Below are 24,470 nucleotides of genomic sequence, written 5' to 3'. Positions count from 1 at the left end.
CCAACCCTATAGCTCCAAAGAGCTGAGATGTGATGAAAAGTCACAGATTTTTGTGTTAGACTCAAAAAGGCACCAGCCCTCCACCACTGAGCGGGCTGAGGAAGCTTCATGTCCCACAGGCCTTGTGATAAGTCAATGAGATAAAGTTTCTAAGGGGTCCAGCTTACAAGATGCACTCGGAGCCTCACCTTCCTCATCTGTAAAATTAAGGATATTTATGCTTGTGCTGTTAACATTACGTTATATAAACCATATAGGAAACTACTAAATTGTGTCCAAACATATTTTTTTCTTAAGGTTTATTTATCTTTTTTTGTATATTTTTATTGGAGTTTGATTTGCCAGCATATAGTGTAACACCCAGTGCTCATCCCATCAAATGTCCCCGCAGTGCCTATCACCCAGTCACCCCATCCCCCTGCTTCCTCCCCTTCCACTACCCTTTGTTTGTTTCCCATGTTCTATCTCCCTCTCTCTGATATTTCCCACTCATTTTCTCTCCTTTCCCCTTTAACATATAATGTTTGTCCTTCTCCGATTGACTTACTTCACTCAGCATAATACCCTCCAGTTCCATCCATGTCGAAGCAAATGGTGGGTATTTGTCATTTCTAATGGCTGAGTAATATTCCACTGTATATATAGACCACATCTTCTTATCAATTCATCTTTCGATGGACACCGAGGCTCTTTCCACAGTTTGGCTATTGTGGACATTGCTGCTATAAACATTGAGGTGCAGGTGTCTCGCGTTTCACTGCATCTGTATCTTTGGGGTAAATCCCCAGCAGTGCAATTGCTGGGTCTAGGGTAGTTCTATTTTTAACTCTTTGAGGAACCTCCACACTGTCTTCCAGAGTGGCTGTACCAGTTCACATCCCCACCAACAGTGCAAGAGGGTTCCCCTTTCTCCACATCCTCTGCAACATTTGTTGTTTCCTGCCTTGTTAATTTTCCCCATTCTCACTGGTGTGAGGTGGTATCTCATTGTGGTTTTGATTTGTATTTCCCTGATGGCAAGTGATACGGAGCATTTTCTCATGTGCTTGTTGGCCATGTGTATGTCTTCTTTGGAGAAATTTCTGTTCATGTCTTTTGCCCATTTCATGATTGGATTGTTTGTTTCTTTGGTGTTGAGTTTAATAAGTTCTTTATAGATCTTGGACACTAACCCTTTATCTGATATGTCATTTGCAAATATCTTCTCCCATTCTGTAGGTTGTCTTTCAATTTTTTTGACTGTTTCTTGTGCTGTGCAGCTTTTTATCTTGATGAAGTCCTAATAGTTCATTTTTGCTTTTGTTTCCCTTGCCTTCATAGATGTATCTTGCAAGAAGTTACTGTGGCCAACAACAAAAAAGATGTTGCCTGTGTTCTCCTCAGGATTTTTGATGGATTCTTGTCTCACATTTAGATCTTTCATCCATTTTGAGTTTATGTCTGGTGTAAGAGAATAGTCTAGTTTCATTCTGCATGTGGCTATCCAATTTTCCCAGCACCATTTATTGAAGAGATTGTCCTTTTTCCAGTGGATATTCTTTCCTGCTTTGTCAAATATTAGTTGACCATAGAGTTGAGGGCCCATTTCTGGGTTCTGTATTCTGTTCCATTGATCTATGTGTCTGTTTGGGTGCCAGTATCACGCTGTCTTAATGATCACAGCTTTGTAGTACAACTATAAAAACCGGCATTGTGATGCCCTCAGCTCCAGTTGTCTTTTTCAATATTCCCCTGGCTATTTGGGGTCTTTTCTGATTCCACACAAATCTTGAGATTATTTGTTCCAACTCTCTGAAGAAAGTCCATGGTATTTTGATAGGGATCGCATTGAACATGTAAATTGCCCTGGGTAACATAGACATTTTCACAATATTAATTCTTTCAATCCATGAGCATGAAATCTTTTTCCATCTTTGTGTCTTCCTCAATTTCTTTCAGAAGTGGTCTGTAGTTTTTAGGGTATAGATCCTTTACCTCTTTGATTAGGCTTCTTCCTAGATATCTTATGCTTTTGGGTACAATTGTAAATGGGATTGACTCCTTAATTTCTCTTTATTCAGTCTCATTGTTAGTGTATAGAAATGCCACTGATTTCTAGGCATTGATTTTATATCCTGCCACACTGCTGAATTGCTATATGAGTTCTAGCAATCTAGGGATGGAGTCTTTTGGGTTTTCTATGTACAGTATCATGTCATCTGTGAAGAGGGAGAGTTTGACTTCTTTGCCAATTTGAATGCCTTTTATTTCTTTTTGTTCTCTGATTGCTGAGGTTAGGACTTCTAGTATTATGTTGAATAGCAGTGGTGAGAGTGGACATCCCTGTCATGTTCCTGATCTTTGGGGAAAGGATCTCAGTGTTTCCCCATTGAGAATGATATTTGTTGTGGGCTTTTCATAGATGGCTTTTAAGATGCTGAGGAATGTACCCTCTATCCCTACACTCTGAAGAGTTTTGATCAGGGATGGATGCTGTATTTTGTCAAATGCTTTCTCTGCATCTATTGAGAGGATCATATGGTTCTTGTTTTTTCTCTTGTTGATATGATCTATCACGTTGATTGTTTTATGAGTGTTGAACCAGCCTTGCATCCTGGGGATAAATCCCACTTGGTCATGGCGAATAATCTCCTTAATGTACTGTTGGATCCTATTGGCTAGTATCTTGTTGAGAATTTTTGCATCTGTGTTCATCAGGGATGTTGGTCTATAATTCTTTTTGGTGAGGTCTTTGTCTGGTTTTGGAATTAAGGTGATGCTGGCCTCAAAACAAGTTTGGAAGTATTCTGTCCCTTTCTATCTTTTGGAACAGCTTTAATAGAATTGGTATTGTTTCTTCTTTAAATGTTTGATAGAATTCCCCAGGGAAGCCATCTGGCCCTGGACTTTTGTGTCTTGGGAGGTTTTTGATGACTGCTTCAATTTCCTCCCTGGTTATTGGTCTGTTCAGGTTTTCTATTTCTTCCTGGTCCAGTTTTGGTAATTTGTGGTTTTCCAGAAATGCATCCATTTCTTCTGGATTGCCTAATTTATTGGCATATAGCTGCTCATAATACTTTTTAAAATCGTTTATATTTCCTTGGTATTGGTTATGATCTCTCCTCTTTCATTCATGATTTTATTAATTTGAGTTTTTTTCTTTTCTTTTTAATAAGGCTGGCTAATGGTTTATCTATCTTGTTAATTATTTCAAAGAACAAATTCCTGGTTTTGGTGATCTGTTCTACAGTTCTTCTGGTCTCTATTTCATTGAGTTCTGCTCGAATCTTTATTAACTCTCTTCTTCTGCTTGGTGTAGGTTTTATTTGCTGTTCTTTCTCCAGTTCCTTTAGATGTGAGGTTAGCTTATGTATTTGAGTTTTTTTCCAATTTTTTGAGGGATGCTTATATTGCAATGTATTTTCCTCTTAGGACCACTTTTGTGTATCCCAAAGATTTTGAATGGTTGCATCTTCATTTTCATTAGTTTCCATGAATCTTTTTAATTCTTCTCTAATTTCGTGGTTGACCCATTCATCTTTTAGAAGGATGCTCTTTAACCTCCATGTGTTTGGGTTTCTTCCAAATTTCTTCCTGTGATTGAGTTCTAGTTTCAAAGCATTGTGATCTGAAAATATGCAGGGGACAATTCCAATCTTGTGGTATTGGTTGAGACCTGATTTGTGACCCAGTATGTGGTCTATTCTGGAGAAAGTTCCATGTGGACTTAAGAAGAATGTGTATTCAGTCGCATTTGGATACAAAGTTCTGTGTATTTGTGAAATCCATCTGTTCCAGTGTATCATTTAAAGCTTCTGTTTCTTTGGTGATGTTGTGCTTAGAAATCTGTCATTTGTAGAAAGTGCCGGGTTGAAGTCTCCTACTATTAGTGTATTATTATCTAAGTATGTCTTTACTTTGGTTATTAATTGATTGATATACTTGGCAGCTCCCACATTTGGGGCATAAATATTCATGATTGTTAGGTCTTCTTATTGGATAGACCCTTTAATTATGATATAGTGTCCCTCATCATCTCTTACTACAGTCTTTGGGATAAACTTTAATTTATCTGATATGAGCATTGCTACCTCTGCTTTCTTTTGAGGACCATTTGAATGGTAAATCATTCTCCAACCTTTCACTTTCAGGCTGGAGGTGTCCTTAGGTCTAAAATGAGTCTCTTGTATTCAGCAAATAGATAGGTCTTGCTTTTTTATCCAGTCTGAAATCCTGCATCTTTTGATGGGATCATTTAACCCATTCACATTCAGAGTAATTATTGAAAGATATGAATTTTGTGTCATCGTATTACCTATTTAGTCCCTGTTTTTGTGGATTCTTTCTTTGGGCTTCCTCTTTCTTTTACAGTGTCCCCCTTAATATTTCTTGCAGAGATGGTTTGGTGGTCACATATTCTTCCAGTTTCTGCCTATCTTGGAAGCTCTTTATCTCTCCTTCTATTCTGAATGAGAGCCTTGCTGGATAAAGTATTCTTGGCTGCATGTCCTTCTCATTTAGTACTCTGAATATATCCTGCCAGCCCTTTCTGTCCTGCCAGGTCTCTGTGGAGAGGTCTGCTGTTAATCTAATATTTCTCCCCATATAAGTAAAGGATCTCTTGTCTCTTGCTGCTTTAAGGATTTTCTCTTTATCTTTGGAATTTGCAAGTTTCACTATTAAATGTCGAGGTGTTGTTGATTTGGGGGGGAGACTTCTCTATCTCCTGGATCTCTGTCTCCTGTTTCCCTCTCCAAATTAGGGAAGTTCTCAGCTATGATTTGTTCAAATGTTTTCTGGCCCACTGGCCCTCTCAGCCCTCTCTGAAACCCCAATTATACACAGATTTTTCCTTCAGAAGCTATCATTTATTTCCCTTAACCTTTCCTCATGGTCTTTTAATTGTTTTTCTCTTTTTTCCTCAGCTTCCTTCTTTACCATCAACTTGTATTCTAAGTCGCTCACTCTTTCTTCCACCTCATTAACCCTGGTTGTTAGGAGCTCCAGTTTGGATTGCATCTCATTTAATTGATTTTTAATTTCAGCCTGATTAGATCTAAATTTTGCAGTCATGAAGTCTCTTGAATTTTTATCTTTTTTCCAGAGCCACGAGTAGCTTTATAATTGTGCTTCTGAATTGGCTCTGACATTGAATTGTAATCCAAATTCTGTAACTCTGTGGCAGACAGTGTGCTTCTGATTCTTTCTTTTGTGGTGAGTTCTTCCTTCTAGTCATTTTGCTCAGTGCCGAGTGGCTGTATGAGTGGACTGAATCAAGAATATCAACCACAACCTAAGTAAATTTCACCCTAGATGATTCTGATAAGGTCAGATACAAGAAATTGAAAACAAAGATCAGAACGAAATAAAACAAAAAGGCCACCAAAGTGAAAAACAAATTTTAAAACAAAGTAGTGAAAAATAAAAGGCCAAGCATCCCAAAGAAGAAGAAAACAAAAAGAAAAGAGAAAAAAACAGAACTAGAGAGGAAAAAAAAAAAAAGGAAAAAAAGGAGAAGAAAAAAAAGTGGGGGGGACTGGGAGATGGTGTGGTGATGAAGTTGTAGTGGAGGGAGAATATAGTCTACCAGAGGGACCCTAGAGGGTGATCCTGTTGGTTCTGAGTGTATTAAGTTCTGTATGTTAGAAGATGCTCAGTCTCAAATTTATATAAATCAGAAATGTAGAGAGCCCCACCATTGACCACCAAAACATAAATGAGATAAAAAGGGGGGGGGCAAAATGGGAATGAGGAATCTCACAGAATGAACCAGCATGGAATACCACTTGGTTCTGGGTGCATGCTGGTCATGTTTTAGAAGGTATTCACTTCTGCCATTGTAGAACAAAATGAGGCAGAGAAAACAAAAAACACAACACACACAAAAAATATATATCTTGTATATCTCCCAAAATTAAGTTGAGTATGTTGAAGGGAATCTAGAAGTGAAAAATATATCTAGGATCTGTAATTGTAGAAATATGAAAGTCAAAAAGGAAGAAACTTAAAAATGAAGAGGTGGTAAAGTATTGTAGTTAAGGTGGGAAAAGAGAAAAAAAATGGGAAATTTACAATCTAATATAAAAACGAGTTGTGCTGGAAAAAGGAAAAAAAAGGAGGGCTACCCTCTAGCTCTATACACTATAAATCCCTCGACTTCCCCTGGAGCTTCCCAGTGCTGCTCGGTCAAGAACTTGTTTGTCCCCGTCCTTCCAGCTGGTCTTCTGGGTGAGGGTCCACTGTGCTGACTCTCAGGTGTATGCACCTGGGGAGCCGCCCAGCCCCCCGCTGGGTGCCGGGCCCAGTGGGAGCTGTTTACCCCTGGAGGGCCCCATCCCCTGGTGGCCCCACCCCTCCCAGGCACAGGGTGACACCAGGAGGAACGACCACACTGGCGGCGGCCAGCTCCCCAGCCCTGGAGTCCACTCCCGCAGTAACTCCCAGGATGCTCCCGGGCGGGGGGCGCTGACCTGCACAGCTCGGGGCGCCCAGCGGCAGGAGCATCCTCGCTGTCCTGGGCCCTCCCCGCCTCTGCCTGTCCCGGGGAATCTCAGGATCCTGGGCTGTGTCCCCGGTGCTGGAATTGCACTGGAATCGCACTCCCGAGGCCCCACGGGCATGCTCCAGTCCTTTACCGTGCTCGGCCGGGCGCCCCTCCTCTGCTAGTGACCCCGGGAACCTGGGGGATCCACTGCCCCTCCTGCGATCCTGCCCGAGGTCTCTGCTGAGCACCTTTCCCACCGCGAAGAATCCATTGCAGATTTTTAAAGTACCCGTGTCTCTGGGGTGGGGCTTTCTTGTCCTGGAAATTCTTGCCGCCCCCCTCAGCCCGGCTCCTCGCGGGGGCCCCTCCCCAACTAGATTCTTTTTTAATTTTTTTCCGCCTTCCTGCCTTGTTAGAAGTGAAAACCCTTCTCTCTGTAGCATTCCGGCTGTTTTCTCTTTAAATCTCTGGTGGAATTCATAGGTATTCAGGATGGTTGGTTGGTGGGTCCAGGTGACTTGGGGACCCTTCCCCTCTGCCGTCTTGCCCGCACCCTCCAAACATATTTTTATTGACCTAGATAAGACTATATTTTGAAAGAGGAAAGCAAGGTGGTTGCCCAAGGGGATAGAACCTGTAACTCCCCCCGGCCTAATGGCTCCCTTTGCTGGGTTGGGGCATCTGAAAAGTTTGTCAGTGCATCTAACCCTCTCAGTGTCAAGATATCTTGTGGTATAAGGACTTTTTATTATAATGCAGTTTCTCCATGGGGCAGAGAGATGAATGGATGGTGACATTTTGAATCTTTACCCCAATGATGAATTTTGAGAGGTAATTTCTTGTTGATCTAGAAATGAGACCCTTCATCCCTGGATTGGAGATCTGAAGATATGTGGGCTCCTGAAAGGAATGCACAGGTGGAATTGGGTGAAAAGGCACAAAACAATTTAGCCTGAAAGAGTCCACTTTGGCTTCCTCTACCCTAACGTGTATAATTGTGGTTTCAGAAGAAGAAACAAAATAGAGAACATTGCTATTACTTCTGAAAGTTTCTTCATGCCTCTTTCTAGTCAACTAACTCCTACCCCATCCACTAGTCAATTTCCATAACCATAGCTTAGCTTTGCCTATTCATAAGCTACGTAAAAGTGAGATCATGTGGTAGGTACTCTTTCAAGTCTGTTTTTCAAGTTTTCCTCAATGTTTTTGAGATTCATCCATGTTTTTGTACTTAAAAGTACAGTTTTATTCTTTTATGTTGCCGAGTAGTATTCTATATGAACATGCCACAGTTTGTTTATTCGTTTTCCTATTTATAACAAAGACTCACAACAACTCCAAAATGAAGAGAAATTCTTCAACCTGATAAAGGGTATTTATAGAAAATCAGTAACTAACATGTGCTTCCTCATTCTGGCCAATTGGTTCTGTCTTTGTTTGGCTGCTATAACAAAAACAAAAAAAACCAAAAAAAAACACCATAGACTGTCCAGCTTAAACAACACAGTTCTGGAGACTGAGAATTCCCACATTCTGAATGCCAGACCACAGTCCTACTGCTATGTCCTCATATGGTAGAGAGAAAGAAAAAGAGAGCTCTCTGGTTTCTTTTCATTAGAGGACTAATATCATCAAGAGAACCCTTCCTTCATGACCTCATGTAAACCCAATTATCTCCCAAAAGCCTCATCTCTTAAAACAATCACGTGGGTTAGGGCTTCAACATATGAATTTGGAGAGTACACAAACATTCAGAACGTAACATTCTGCTACCGGGCCTCTCAAATTCATGTCCGTCTTACATGCAAAATACATACATTGCATCCCAACAGCCCCAATGTCATAAGTCATTCCAGCATCAACTCTAAAATCTAAAGTATTTTTTAAAAGATTTTATTTATTTATTTGACAGAGAGAGAGAGAGAAAGAGCATGCACAAGCAGGGGAAGCAGCAGGCAGAAGGAGACGCAGGTACCCCACAGAGCAGGGAGCCCAACACAGGGGTCCATCTCAGGACTCTGGGATCACGACCCAGGCTAAAGGCAGACACCCAATGTACTGAGCCACCCAGGTGCCCCTTAAATCTAAAGTCTTATTAAATGTCATCTAAGTCAGATATGGGTGACACTTGAGGTAAGATCCATCCTGAAACAAATTCTTCTCCATCTGTGAACCTACAAAACTGAATAAGTTTGTGTTTCCAAAATGCTATGATGCGACAGGCATAGGATAGGCATTCTCTTTCCAAAAGGAAGAAATAGGAGGAAGAAAAGGGGTGACAGGTCCCAAGGAAATCCTAAAGTTAGCAAGGCAAATTCCATGAGATGTTAAGACTTGAGGATAATTTTCTTTGGTTTGATGCTCTGCCCTGTAGGCCCTTGGGTAACAAGAAGCCCCCCCACAACTTAGCAAGGTAGCCCCATCCCTTCAGCTCCATGAGCTGCTGTTCACAGAGCTCTCTGCAGTGGCTCTGCTCTTGAGGTGCCAGCCCTCCAAACCAAAGAAGTGGCTCCACCCTTTGAAGCCCAGTAGGAACTAGCTCTGCCCCCTGGGTTTGTGGTGGGAAAGGCAGCCCTGATGATCTCTCAATCACCTTTGATGTCATTCTTCCCTTTTCTTGAGAAAAGGCACAAATTTGCAGCCTGCCTTCATTTCATTTTCCCTTTCTTTTAGTTCCAGGTTGCAGTATTTCTGCAGGTAAAATCCCATCTCTACTTCTGACTTCTGTTGAGAAGACTGATTAGGTCCTTGGTTCACACTCACACTAATCTCATTGGTTAGCCACATGCTTGGTGTTCTCCAAACACACTTCCTCATTTTTACTTATTTATTTGCAATGTAGATAGACTGAGAATTTTCCAAATATTTAAATTCTGGCTCCTTTATTTTTAAATCTTGTTTCTTAAATTGTTTAATCAAGATTTGGATATCAAGCCTCCTTGTGGTTTTATTTCCCAAAACATTTCTTCAATTTATTTCTGTCTTCTTACTTTACTGTAAGCAATCAGGAGGGACCAAGACTCTCCTTCAACACTTTGTTTAGAAATCTCCTCAGCTAAGGGCACCTGGGTGGCTCAGTTGGTTAAGCGTCTGACTCTTGATTTCAGCTCAGATCTTGATCTTGGGGTCATTAGTTCAAGCCCTGCATTGGTCTCCATGTTGGGCATGAAGCCTACCTAAAACAAAACAAAACAAAACAAAACCTCCTCAGTTAAATATCCAATTTTATCAATTTTATCGCTCACAAGTCCTACCTACCAAAAACCAAAAGACACAAACAGAATCCACCTATCACTCACAAGTCCTACCTACAAAAAAACAAAAGACACAAACAGAATCCACCTCAGTTCTTTGCCACTCTACAATAAGGATGGCCTTTGCTCTAGTGTCCAAAACATATTACTCATCTCCATCTGAGCCCTCATCAGAGTGGCCTTCATAGCCCATATTTCTACCAACATTCTGTATGTGATTCTGTATGTGTTCTTTAAGAAGATAGCAGCTTTCTCTACAGCTTTTCCCCTTTTCTATCACCAGCATGCACCCCAAAAGACTCACAGCTTCTGTCCATCACCCAATTCCCAAGCTGCATTTCTAGCTATTTGTTACAGCAGCCCCCCAATTCTCACTACCACTTATTGTTCTAATCAGCTCAGGCTAGACTGTTATAAGAAAAAGCTATAGACGGCAGGGGGTGGGGGTGGGGAGGCTAAAAAACAGACAACTATTTCTCATAGTCTAGAGGCTGAGAAGTCAAAGGTGTCAGCAGATCTGATTCCTGATGAGAACTTGCTTCCTGTCTTGTAAGACATCTGCCTTCTCCCTGTGTGCCCATGTATACATGGGAAGAGAGGACCTTGAGCAGGGCACACACTTGCTTCCTTCCTCACATCATCCCCTGATAGGGAGACTCTCACTCTTACCCTGCCATCCAGCAGCTCACTCTAGAGAATACTTCTCCTTACTATACAGTCCTCAGCTGTGAGCCGGGTTTCTCTTCAGACTTCTCCATCCCAGAGTGTACCTCCCCCTCCAGAAGTCACAGGACAGGAGCTCTGAGTGGTTCTTCTAATGCCTTCTCTGAGGTGAAGGGGAGAGGGAAACACCCTCCTCTTTCTCCTACAGACAGGCAAGGGGACATGCCACACTACTCCAACCACTCCTGCCAAAGAAATTTCCTCTTCCGATGTCTCCAGACTTATCCTGCTATAAAGCTGCAGGTAGGTAAAAAAAAATTTTTAATTAAAAAAAAAATAAAGCAGCAGGTGGGTGATGAGCTAACACTATCACCTTGCTTTGGAATATGGCGCTACTTGGCACTTACCACATTGGTATTGGATTCCGGTCAAAACTGAGTTTAAAAGATCCTCATTTTAATAAACTCTTATATATGTAAAACCTTGATAAAGCTGGGTAGTGGTTCAGATGTTCATCTTATTTCTATTGCTTCTCCTGTGTTTAATATTCCCAATAATTTTTTTTAAAAGATGAGGGTCAAACATTTTTGACCCTTGATCATCATCGAGTGGTCAAACAAGGTCTCTCCAGGGAGGCAGTATTTTAGCAGAAAAGTGAATAAAACGTGAGGTAGAAAGATTGTCACAGGCTAAGGGGACAGCAAGTACAAAGGATTAAAGTCATTAATAAGTCCAGCATGTTCCAAAATAGAAAGCTGATCTCTAGGGTTACAGTGGAGTGAGTGAAAGAATAGCAGATGAGACCAGAGAGATAGGCAGGGGCCTATTCCAGCAGGTTCTTGCTGGCCATGACTGTAGTCTAGAGTTCATCCTAGGAGCATAGGAAGATATGAAGGGTTTTGTACAGGAATACAACACTAAGTAATTCACATTTTACAAGACCCCTCTTCCTCTAGTGTGGAAGGAGCCTCTCCTGGTGAGAGTGGGCTCAGAGGACCATTTACAGTGACCTGAGGGGGAGATGGGATGTGCCACAGGCCTCCTGGAAATTTTCCTTCCTTGGTTCACAAGGAAGCTACATTTCTCAGTCTGTTTTGCTGTTGAGAGTGGCCGTTTTCTTCTTTTTTTTTTCTCCTGCCAATGAAATATACGTAGAAGTGATGTGCTTCACTTATGGGCCCAGGTGATTAGGGAACAGTATGTTGTCTCCCCTTCCTCTGTGCCCATCTGCTCCAAGAGTGGCATCTGAAGACTTAGGGGATGGTGGGGTCATGACCTGGAGGTTGCTTGGGTTCCTGAAGCCTCTAGGGAGGAGAGTCTCTTGCCAATCATAAACACTGTGTTAAACTCTAATATATGGAGGAAATAAGCTTTAATTGTGTGAAACCACTGAAATCAAGAAGTTTATTTGTTATGGCAGTTGGTATTCACCTAACTAGAAAAAGATGCCACAGAGAGGTTGATAAAAAGTGATCACATTTAGAATATAGGTAATTTTGAAAGTAGATGCTATTCAAAGACTGTCCAGAGATTATTCTAGGCAATATGAAGAACATTTTGACTCTAATCCTCACAAGAGCCCCCCAGAAGAAGTTATTATTGTCTCACTTTTACCATTGATGAAATAAGGCTCAGCAAAGTTACATAACTCATATGGGGTCACATGTCTAGTAAGTAGCAGAACCAGGATTAGAATTCCAGGACCATTTATCTCTTGTGCTGCTCCACTACCCAGTATGTTAGCTCCAGGGCTGGTTCTATGGAGAAAATGAAATAGGGACTAAAGTGCTCCTGATATGCTGGTTGTTGTTATCCTTATGGAAAAGGAGGCAAAGCAGCTAGAGAAGGTACCTTCCTGTCTACACCACCTTGGACAAGGCTCATGCATCTCTGATGGTCCTCTGCTGGAGTATAAGGTCTGCTTCATGCATTAAAGCCATTTAGACTGGAAGATAATCACCCAACCAGACAATGAAGAGGTTAATTCAACCATTGGAGTTGAAGTTCATGGTTCTGTACATGTAAGCAGTATAATAACACCCTATGCTAAGCTGAGTTATGTGTTGACAACTACTCACTCCCTCTCCACCTAGGCCATGATTCCCTGTAGGCAGAGTATATAATTCTCTACACATTGATTGCAAGTTTGGCCAAGAGACTTGCTTGGCTAATGAAATGAGAGTGTGGATGTGATATAGGTCCTATCTGAGCAGAAGTTTAACTATTCTTGGGGGATTTGGCTCTGCCCATTTTGTTCTTACCCTCCACCATGAGAACAGCTTGAGAGTAGCTACCTCTTCAGTCTGAATGTGGAGCCCAGCTCAGTCCAGCCCAGCAGAGGCCAGTAGAACCACACCTGCAGCCCTCACGTTAAGTCAGTAAGAAATAAGTGGTTGATGGTTTGAGGCCCATGACAAATTGGGGCTCTTTGTTACCACAGCAAACACTAACTAATACAACTTCTCATGTGCATTATGAGGGCTTTCCCAAATACTATCTTTCTGAGCTAATACTTAGGTACTTATGTGTGTATGCACGCACATGCAAGCACCCGCATGTGTGTGTGTGTGTGTGTGTGTGTGTGTGGTGTTGTGTTTGGGGTGGGTAAGGGGCTAGCCTAGGCTTCATTTTCCTCATGATCAAGTGAAGGGACTGAGACTGAGAACAACTAGAGGGAGCCTAGTATCACACAGAATTTCAAGCCAGGCCTCAGCATTATAAGCGCACAGTCCCACCATACCTCACAGCTTTCTTACCACACCAAGCCTGGCCCATCCTCTGGATCACATACATCCAAATCCAGGGTGTAGCAGAATCCCCTGGGGATCCAGCTAACAAGCTAGGTTCCCATCCCCCGTCCTGACACCATGAACCCTTTCACCCCTGGAGTGAGTCTCCGACATCCATATTCTTAAAAATGATGCAAAGCCTCAGGAAAGGCCCTGGTCTGTCAATCAGAAAAAAACAAGTGCAGCCACACCTCTGTTCCTCATTAGCTGTGACCATAAGGCAAGTCACTTAACCTTTTATCAAAAATTGCAATAAGAATATTTGAACTCTCTTCTTCTTAGAGCTCTTGTAAGAACCAAACGAAGTAATTAATAGGTGTGAATGTGCACTGCCTGTGGCAAAGTGATATAAAACGGGGAGCGACTGTGTGCATCTTGGGCCATTAGAGACGCTGCTGAGAAGCAATCACTGATGCCTCTCCCTTTAAGGTCAGTGCCCCAAAGTGACTCACTTTGCTGGTGTTTGCAGCCAGCAAAAGCATCCCCACTTGGAAAATTGGGGTGACAGGGTGTATGTGAGGGGGTGAGTGGAGTGATAGGCTTGCCAGCTCCAAATGGCCTCTGGTGCCACCCACAGCTGGCCAGGGAGAGAAAGTACCAATGGGTGCCATGTCAAGGGGAGTTATTTGGAAGCCTGGAAAAGACCAACAAAAAACTACCCGAAATAACAGGTCTGAAGGTGCCAGACCAGCTCAGCAGGTTACAAAAATCATTAACTGCAAAGACTGAAATGGATTCATCTCTGTTCCCTCATTAATCACTTCAGCTTCTTTTTCAGTTTCTGAGAAGCCCTCAGTGCAGGAATGATGGGAAAGAGGGAGAGGCTCTTCCTAATGGCATGGGGACTGGGAGCAAACTTTAGCATTCTATGGTTCACATCCCTTATTTTCCAAGTGGGGACACTAAGGCCCTGGTGGGGGGAAGGGTCTGCCCAAAGTCATACAGCCAACCAAATCTTCTCATTCCCAGTATAGGGTCCTCTGCACTGCCTTCTGCTCAAGGTCAGCACCCTGCCCCCTGGAGCACACTTCTGAGAAGGTGTGTATGTGTATTAATGAATGCATTTGTGTTGTGTGTGAGAGCATGTGTGCGTATGCGAGTGTGCACCAGTGTGTGGCTGTGAGTGTGTATGAGTAGATATGAGAGTATGTTGTGGTGGTGACAGGGTGTATGTGAGGGGGTGAGTGGAGATGAGGGTGTGTCTTGAGCATTTAAAGGGGTGTGAGTGTGTGTTATGGGGAAAGTGAAATGAATGGGGGCGTCTAACAGAAGCCTAAGCCCAGGGTGGAGAGGCATCACTCTTTCCAGGGGTGCATGTCTTCTTCCGTGGACTGCACTACACAGCCACTACCTGACTCTTCAATGCACGTTATCAGCTATCGAAGCTTCGAGCCTGTGATGTAATTATAAGTAACATCTGATTTTAATCCATAGAGTCATAGTCTTCTCATCTTCCATTCTCTCTGCCTCTAGCACTTCACTAAAATAATGCAGACTGAGCTTGTGCTATACCCCACCTCCTGCGCTCCAGTGAATGGACAAAGGGTGGCAACCCATGGGAAAAAAAAGAGAAGTAGCCAAGACACCACAAAGCCCACCCCAAGATGATCTCCACCCAGGGCCTAGATGGAAAATGTAAAGTTTTGACATATTTTCAAATTATTCTTTCTAATCTTACAAGCTTAAAATGGAAATGTTGGCAGGTCCCTGAAAATTAGTAACTTGGATATATGAAAAGTACTATGAAGCTCCGCTGAACACATGCTCTGGCATATTTAAGCTATTTTTTAAACTTTGGAAAGGCCAAAAGAGTTTGGCTTCTTTAAGAAAAGGGCTGTCATCAACAAAACTCAAAGACAACCTACAGAATGGGAGAAGATATTTGCAAATGACATATCAGATAAAGGGCTAGTTTCCAAGATCTATAAAGAACTTATTAAACTCAACACCAAAGAAACAAACAATCCAATCATGAAATGGGCAAAAGACATGAACAGAAATCTCACAGAGGAAGACATAGACATGGCCAACATGCATATGAGAAAATGCTCTGCATCACTTGCCATCAGGGAAATACAAATCAAAACTACAATGAGATACCACCTCACACCAGTGAGAATGGGGAAAATTAACAAGGCAGGAAACAACAAATGTTGGAGAGGATGCGGAGAAAAGGGAACCCTCTTACACTGTTGGTGGGAATGTGAACTGGTGCAGCCACTCTGGAAAACTGTGTGGAGGTTCCTCAAACAGTTAAAAATATACCTGCCCTACGACCCAGCAATTGCACTGTTGGGGATTTACCCCAAAGATACAAATGCAATGAAACGCCGGGACACCTGCACCCCGATGTTTATAGCAGCAATGGCCACTATAGCCAAACTGTGGAAGGAGCCTCGGTGTCCAACGAAAGATGAATGGATAAAGAAGATGTGGTTTATGTATACAATGGAATATTACTCAGCTATTAGAAATGACAAATACCCACCATTTGCTTCAACGTGGATGGAACTGGAGGGTATTATGCTGAGTGAAGTAAGTCAGTCGGAGAAGGACAAACATTATATGTTCTCATTCATTTGGGGAATATAAATAATAGTGAAAGGGAAAATAAGGGAAGGGAGAAGAAATGTGTGGGAAATATCAGAAAGGGAGACAGAATGTAAAGACTGCTAACTCTGGGAAACGAACTAGGGGTGGTAGAAGGGGAGGAGGGCGGGGGGTGGGAGTGAATGGGTGACGGGCACTGGGTATTATTCTGTATGTTAGTAAATTGAACACCAATAAAAAAAAAAAAAGAAAATAAAAAAAAAAAAAAAAAAAAAAAAAAAAAAAAAAAGAAAAGGGCTGTCAGAAGAAAGAAAACTGTATGATCCTACTCACTGCAGGTTCCAGGGCTCAGAGGGTTGTTAGTGTGTCGGAGGGGGCAATTCATCAGAAAAGCCAGGGCAGGGGAGTGGAGGGAGCGGGGCAGGGGGTAGTGAGCAGAGACTAGTGTCCGTGACTCAGTCATCAGGTAAGACAACCTGATTGGAAGGGAACCAGACTGTGAACCACAGGAACTTTTCATTTTCTTTGTGCTCTGACCACGAAAGAAAAGGAAACAAAAAGTCAATTGTCTTTTAAAGGGACTTCGAGAGAGATAAGGAAGCAGGGACCCCAAGCAGAAGCTAAGCCAAAAGGATCTGGAGGCCAGAAGTTCATGGACCGGCAGGTGCTGGAGAGAGTGTTAAAAGGATTTCTGGAGGATAAGAGGAAACCTTAGGTCAAGCAGCAATTAATGACAGCTGCCACTCAGAAGTACCAATCCGTACCTCACCGTTTTATTTCTTTCTAGACCCCATTGAAACCTTGAACTTATTCACCTCCTACAGAGTAAACTTAATTAGTGCATATCATTTTTTTAAACTTTTCTTTTTATAGAAGAATCATGAATGACTGGATCATAAGCACTTCACTGCAATATCAACTATTTATACCTGGAGAAGAGATACCACAGAATTCCCAGTCCCCCAGCTGAACCTTTCCCATGTCATCCTTGACATGTGTCAATGATAATGGTCTTCATGGTAGGAAAGATGCGTTAGAAATAAGATAGGTGGCCGGTCATGCAGAATTACCTTCAGAGCCATAAATCTATCCCCTTCTATGCCACTGGGAAAAGATTCAAACACGAATGAGAGTTGTATCATCATAGAAATAACTCTGAAACTATTATTGAGAGGTGGGTATGTTAATCTTTTTTAGTTATTACAGGTGTGGCCACATACCTTTGTGCTATGACCTCAAGCTGAAAATCATGCTTTTAGACACATGAAAGAGAAAGTAGTGCAAGGGGGAAAGCTTTCAAGTCTCCATGCCCTGTTGAGATCTCAGGCTCTGTGTCCCAAAGATAGATTTCTGGGATCCCTTCCCTATCAGCCTCAAGGATGCTCTGATATCTTCCCAAGTGGGAGGAAAATCGCAGTTCTACGATTTCGCTTGGATTCTCTTCATTGTATAGGTATGTTAACTCAGACGATACTTCTGCTACTAATTTAGAATATTCTTCATCTCAAAACCACAGCAAAATACATCCCATTCATGCCAACACCAGGACAGTTGTCCAGGTGCTAGGACCTTCTGAAACTTTATTTTTAGCAATTTTGAGCGATTTTAGCACATATGTCTTATTCCCAACCCAAACAAGGCACTGACTACTTTAGGACATTTCTGACCAATGTTTAGTTTGCTTATATTCTGATTTAGAAAAAAAAAATTGTATGCAAAGTTAGTTACTTCTTCTGCTATGTTCCCTAGCTATTTTGTGCAATTCACTGTTACAGAATTTACCAAACAGCATTTTATTTCTTTATCTAACTTCTCTTTCTATCCCTCACCCAGGTGATGATCTCTTTGAAGAATGGAATTATGTCTTATTCATATCTCTGCATACCCCTCATCAAAAGGCCTGCATATAGAAATTGATCAATAAATGTTTGGTTTGGGATGGATGGATGATGGATGGACATGCGAGTACAATGTGATCAGTTTCTTAAAACGCATGAATATTATCTGCTTCCCATAATGAGAGGGGACCTATAATTTAATAGCAAAGTCTGTATAGTCCTACCTCTCCAATTAGAAAATTCACTGCTACGCAGCAGTGGCAGTGAGGTCAGCAGCCAGCCGCCTAGAAATGGTCTTTATTAGGGCGAACTGTGGTTTGTTTTAGTTGTCCAGGATCGTGATCCCTACTTAGATCTCACACAACTCCAGTGAGCTGGAAGCCTGAGCCAAGTCTCATGGTGCCCTCTGCTTGCTCACAGCGCTGTTGTAAGCCAGTGGAACTCCACCTGCCTGATTACAACTTCCCTGCTACACTGAGCCAATTGCCCTGTGTTGCTTCCTGGGATTGACTGTGATGACATTTTCTAGGCTTAGCCATTTCCTCTCACTCCATATGCCTTTTTAGTTCTCTTGGCCAAAAAGTGTTCTCTGTGAACTACTGAGAAACTCATTTATACCAAAGAGTAAATGATTCACAAGGCTTGGTGTATTATTCTTCCTCGGAATCTTTGCAACTTCAAGGGGACGACATCTTAAGTCAGAAAAGGAATCTCAGGGGCACCTGGGTGGCTCAATCTGTTCAGTATCCAGCTCTTGATTTAAGATCAGGTCATGATCTCAGAGTTGTAAGATAGAACCCTGAGATGGAGCCCTGTGTCAGGCTCCATGCTTCTGGTACCTGCTTAGAATTCTCTCTCTCCCCCTACCCTCTCCCTATCCCCAGCCCCATTTGTGTACTGTCTCTCTCTTTTCAAAAAAATAGAAAAAGAAAAAAGAAGGAATCTCAAATTGTGGCATTTCAGGCATAAGAGTACTATAGGCTATAGGCTAGGCCACCTTCCAGGGCTATAGGCCATGCCACCTTCTTCCCCTGCTCAGTGCTTCCTGCCACCCTCATTCATAGATGACTCTGGCCCTGGAGTCATGTGGCTTCCGGGTCCACGCGGATGACCAACCAATATTCTGATCACTCAGTCTCTTGACCTCCTCCTCCCTAGTAGTCTTCTTCCCTATTCCACATTGGTTACTTATTCCCCAAACTACCTGAATCTTGTCATCATGATTTCTTTTATGCATAGGTCTTGATTTCCTATCCAGGTAGCTTAGTCAACTTCTCCCCAGTGATTTTAGAATTTCATTGGGACCTCCAGATAGCTAAACCCCTTTACTCTGTGCCCATCCATCAGCTAGCTTCTCTCTTTTTATTCTCTTCTTTATCAAAATTCCATCTTGTGGCCATTACTCCATAGCACTTTTTCAGAACTTGCTACTCCTCTGCCTCTCTCTTTATATCACATCCATCTGACAAAAAGCCAGCTCTGAAAGGACCCAGCTCTCCTTGTGTTCTGAGGCAGAGGGCAAGCTGCTGAGTTTTATTCAGAAAGTACCACTGGGCAGATCAGTTTCACCAGGTATTCACAGTAACTATTCTCAGATGGACTCCCAACACCACCCAGCAAGCATACCACTTTCCTCTCATCAGCTCTGAGGGAAGGAGATGCCCTCCTCAAACCTCTGACACCCTCACTTCTTGCCTCACTCTTGGCTTACAACCCTGCCTCCTATTTCATGGGGAACACTGAGTCTATTCCCCAGAACACTCTCGCCCACTCACCACCAAGCATGCAAGCCCACCCCCTCCCTCCTGTTCCCTGGCCTTTTCTCCCTCCCACCAACAAAGACTGGTTCGTCCAAATGGTTTAAGATCCATCTTCTCCTGCCTTGTCAGGAGAGGCACCTTATCCACAATCCCTCCTTTCTTTAGTTCCCTCTCTAATGGATTTCTCTCAAAGAAAAAATGCCCCTTTAAATACCCGTAGTCTTTTCCACTCAAACACTGCCTTGTGTACTCCTCCAGTAATTGCCTCAGCCCTCTTTACCCTTGATACCAAACCTCCTAGAAAGGTAGTTTCATGCTTCCTACTTAACACTTCTCACTCATCTTCAATCTACTCCCAGCTTGCTTTAGATCCCATCACTCCCCTGGAACAGCTCTTGCTTGGGTCATCAGAACTCTACATGCTCACATCCAATGGGCATGTTTGGGTCCTCATTTCACTCACCTGACAAGTTCTCACTGCCCTATTGGACACTCCCTACTCCTTGATACCCACTCCCTTCCCTTTGCTCTAGTGACATGCCACTGCCTCACTCCCTGATTTCCTGCCAACATTTGTTCTGACTCCTTTGCAAGCCTCCCCTCCTCTGCCTCTCCTTCATCCTGGGATTGACTCCTTCTGGGATTCCTTCATCCTGGGATTCCTCCAGATATGTGCCCAGACCCCTACTTCCCCACACTCTGAACTCTGCCCCTGAGTGAGCCTATCTGCCTCATGGCTTCAGATGTCACCTACACACACATGGACTCTGGAATCTGCCTTTGGTCCTGGCCTCCAGTGCTTTCACTCCTTCACATTTTTTATTCTTGGGTCTCTCTTTGAACAGCCTGGACAGGGGTTCCATATCCACTGCACTCATATCTTCATCCAGCTGGTTTAAGGGAATTCTTAAATCAGTTCCCCTCATAGCATCCAGCAATCCTCCTGACTCCAAGCTGCTGGAGATCTCTACACCTCAATTTCCTCATCAAAAAGTGGGGATAAGGATACTAAGAATGTATAAAAATTATACTAATGAATTGAATTATCATGTAGGAGGCATAGAACAGTGCCTGCGATGGAGTATGTAATCCTAACGGTAACCATTTATGTTTGTACTTCTATTCAGCCTGAATGATTCCTTATTGTGTTCTTCCCTGTACAGATCCAAAATGTTTCTATTATTCCCAAGTCCTTGATAGGCAGACGTTGATCTCTTTATATGTTTATTATGAAGATTAAGGCCATCCACCATGTGCTTCTTTAGTAACCTCTCCCCACTTTAAAGGTCGCTCTATATGGAGCCATGAAGTCCTCCTTCCTGCAGGCCTGGGGGTGTATCCCATCTCCTTATAGGGGCAGCCCCCTCTCCTGCAGGATATCCTGGCTGCCATAATCTCAGGCACCTCCCTCTACCAATGTTCCACTCTAACTTTCTTAGTCAGACTCTTTTACTTCTCCCTCTATCTCTGAACTGAAAAAATGACCTCAAGTGCCTCCTAGCCCTAAGCAAAATAAAAGAAAACAAATTTAAAAAATCTTCTTCCTTTCTGGGCACTATCAGCTTCTTGACTGGAGTCCACTCAAGTTTTCCTTCCCATTCTCTTCTTAGCCCCTCACCGTATGCCCTCTGTGCTCTCAAAAGCTTCCCATCACTGCAAGCAGATCTCCATCTCGTCCATGGGCTTTCTACCCTGTAGCACACAGCTGGCCACTCTCTTCTTTAGAGCTGCCTCTTCCTCAGAAGGATATCTCAGTCTCCATCATATTCTCCTCTCATTTAGTCAGTTTATATTGGGTATGAATGAGATGCAAGTGTTCAAGAAATATTTTATTTCTTTTTCTTTTTTCTCAACATAGCAGATAGGATCAAATATATCCATGATGATGGAAATATGAGATTATGTTATATTTTCTTTGCCTGCAATTGCATTTTTAATGTCTCAAAATGAATAACAAAATTCAAAATCCACAATAAAAAGTTTATTTTCCAAAGAGGTATTTCCCAATTTATGTCCCTACATAGTCTTCCTTGAGGATCTCACCTATTTCTCATGGTCTCCCTTTTCCCCACAGCACACATGATTCTGAAATTGATCTCATGGCCTCTAAACCATCTCCTACATGTCAAAATGCCATATCCAAGTGATCTGAGGACATTTGCATTTGCATATCCGACAGGCAGCTCAAGCTCAACCCATCACCACCACACTGACAGAGACTCCTGCCCCTCATTCTAATCCATCATCAAGCCCCATCAGTTCAACCTCAGACCTCTTAAATCAATTTCCTTCTCCCCATCTCCTCTGCCACGCCCAGTCCAAACCGCCCCCACCCTTCATCTGGAGAACTGCACCCGTTCCTCAATGTTCCTACTTACTGTCCAATCTGTACTCCACAGAGCAGCCTAAATGAGGTTTTTAGCCCCCCACATCAGACAGGACTCCCTCTTGCCTAAGGCCTTCTGATGGCCTCCTTTTATAAAGGGTAGTGTCCTTACTCCATAGAATGGCTCACAAGCCCTGAGGTGATCTGAATTCTATCCTCCCAGATTGTTCACCACTCATTCTCTACACATCAGCTACACTCACTTCTTTCACTCCTCCAACATGCCAATCTAGTTCTCACGTCCGTGACTTCCTACATGCCACCTCTCTGCCTGAACACTGACCCCACTCGCAAAAATCTTCCCATCCTTCCATGCTGCCTTTCTAGAACCTTCTCTAGGCAGCCTGGTTTTGAATTGCTCACCAGAGCACAGCAGGTCATGACTAACATTTAACATTTAATATTTCCCATTCCTCTTCAGATGAGGTTCACAAAGTCAAGCATGCCCTAGGAGATGCTGCAGAATCCAGCCCATGGCAGGCCTCCTCTCATTCCCTGTGATGCCTCAAACACCCTGGCCTACTTCCAGCACCTCACGTGTGCCAACTTCTTTCCCACTTCCACACCTCTGTTTGTGCTGTTCCTCAGTGTGGAATACCTTTCTCTTGGAATGCTTTTTCCCTTTCTCATCACCTAGGTAGCTCCTACCCATCCAGGATTCAGCTGAACAGTGATGTCCCCAGAGAACACTTTCTCAATTTTCTACCTGAATCAGGGCTCTTCGTATTCCCATATCCTGTTTGCGATGATGTTAATGCCTATCTTCCTCTGATGAGGGTAGAGATGGCTGTATAGTCCACCCCCACCTGTGTTCCTAGCAGGCTAGTTCAGTGCCAGGCATATAATAAGTGCCCAATAAACGTTGACTGAATGAGTAAATATATGTCTAGGTTTCAGGCCATCCTAATGCCATCTCCTCTCTCCACCAGATCCTGGCCTTCTATTGTTTCTTCCCTGAATCGCTGCTACTTAAAACCACCCTGACCCTCAGGCTCAAATTCTACTGTCACCTCTGATTCTTTCTCCTCCTCACTCCTTCTGTACAATATGTAGTCAAAATACATCCCCTTATTCTAAATAAGTCTAACACACCCCCTCTCTTTTCCATTCTCTGTACTTGACCCAAGTGACCTCTCATTTGGATGATTGAAGTTGCTTTCTAGCTGCCTATCCCCCAGTGACTCTAGCCTGCTCTCCCCAGAATCACAGAATTGCTTTTTCTGAAGTTCAGATAGACCTCATCCTCAAAATAGTCTACTCTTTCACACAAGGAAATCTGAATGGAACATTATGCAGCAATTAGAAGAAACAGATTAGATTTAAACACAGCAGCATGAGTGAATCTTAAAAACATAGTATTTAGTGAGAAGAGTAAGAAATGGAAGGAGATTATAGAACACAATACCACTTATATACATTAAAATACATGCAGTAAACAGTAAACATTTTGTGAAAACACATAGAAGCAAAAAAGATAGACATCAAATTCACAAATGCAGTTGCTTCGGGGGAGGAAGGAAATGGGAATGTGGTGTAGGGGATAAAGGGGGGAAAGTAAATATTTTTATTTACAAGAGAGAAGGACAGAGAGAGAGAGGGAGTGCATGAGTTGGGGTGGTGGGTGGTGGGCAGAAGGAGCCAGAGAAGCAGACTCCATGCTGAGCAGGGAGCCCAATGCAGGGCTCCATCCCAGGACCCCGAGATCATGATCTGAGCCAGAGGCAGACGATTACCCAACTGTGCCACCCAGGTGCTCCCAAAAGTAAATAAAGGAAGAGAAGCCTGGAAGTGCAGCAGTAATGATAAGGGGGCCAGGAATTGAGGAGGATTAACTTCACCCACTGCAAGCACGATCCACAAGGAGCAAAAACACAGCAACAACAAAACAACTTGTATTCTAGACAAGAGGATTCGATTCGATTTTGCATCTCTCTTCATAGTTCTTCAGACATTTCCTTGAATATAGTTGGGGGAGTCAAACAGTGCACAAAATGTGCATTTATTTTAATTAGGTAAGCTTCCTGACAGGCCTCAGCCCTGAGAAAGTAAACCATCCCTGTCCTGATCTTACCTGACCAGAGATAAATTTCCAGGTACTGGCTCACTTCTTGCTAATGATCACTTCACACAAGCACAGTAATTCTCTTAGCAACATGAGCTTAAGGCATCACTTAAAAAAAAAAAAAAAAAATCTGATAAACAACTCTGAGTCTTTACCATAGATTTTAAGTACATTAGAGACAGTATCCTAATTTTATCAGATACAGCCACGAATAATGTATAGTCACATATTTCAAAGGAAGTAAGAATGGTATTTTTATCTTTTTTGGTGTCCAGTGCTCAAGCTCCTACCTTGCCAGAAATTATGGAATCCAAAATGAAAATGCAATCTCAGAAGGCATGAGGTCACTCAGAAATCAGCTTTGCCAGCGAAATCCAAGTTTCAAGGAGAAGTAATAAATATTGTGGACTGACTGGTCTAGTAATCTCCACTTGTCCCCTTCCAGCCAGCACAGAACTGAAAAGGATAAATAGTTGATCCTGGATTTCTAATTCTATCTGGATCTGCGAGACACTGAAAACACCTCCTTGCCTTGGGATGAGCATGCAATGTTTTCCTAAACTTTTATTTAAAATCTACAGACAAAAAGGGTCTTAGTGGGGAAGCCAAGCCTCTCATGGCCCTTGAATCTGGCTAATGAAAGTGTTAATGATTTCAATAGACATTGTAAAATAAATACTCATAAAAGTTTGCACAGCACACCGT

At 42.7% G+C, this 24,470-nt stretch overlaps 1 long non-coding RNA gene across 4 annotated transcripts in view; it reads right to left on the bottom strand.

Moving 5' to 3' along the window:
* Positions 1-24,470, bottom strand: part of LOC144293854 (uncharacterized) — a 441,703-nt gene that overhangs the window by 5,490 nt on the left and 411,743 nt on the right. For 2 of the 4 annotated variants that reach the window (XR_013361205.1, XR_013361203.1), the window contains exon 7: positions 8,341-9,639. The exons of the other annotated variants lie outside the window; for them this stretch is intronic. This is a non-coding gene — a long non-coding RNA (uncharacterized LOC144293854). Of the gene's footprint in view, positions 1-8,340; positions 9,640-24,470 lie in introns of those variants that run through there. 4 annotated transcript variants of the gene reach the window in all.

Source organism: Canis aureus, chromosome 22, assembly GCF_053574225.1.
Source record: "Canis aureus isolate CA01 chromosome 22, VMU_Caureus_v.1.0, whole genome shotgun sequence".
Taxonomy (NCBI): Eukaryota; Metazoa; Chordata; class Mammalia; order Carnivora; family Canidae; genus Canis; species Canis aureus.
Note: the sequence above shows the minus strand (reverse complement) of the source record. Positions and strands in the feature narration are given on the sequence as shown.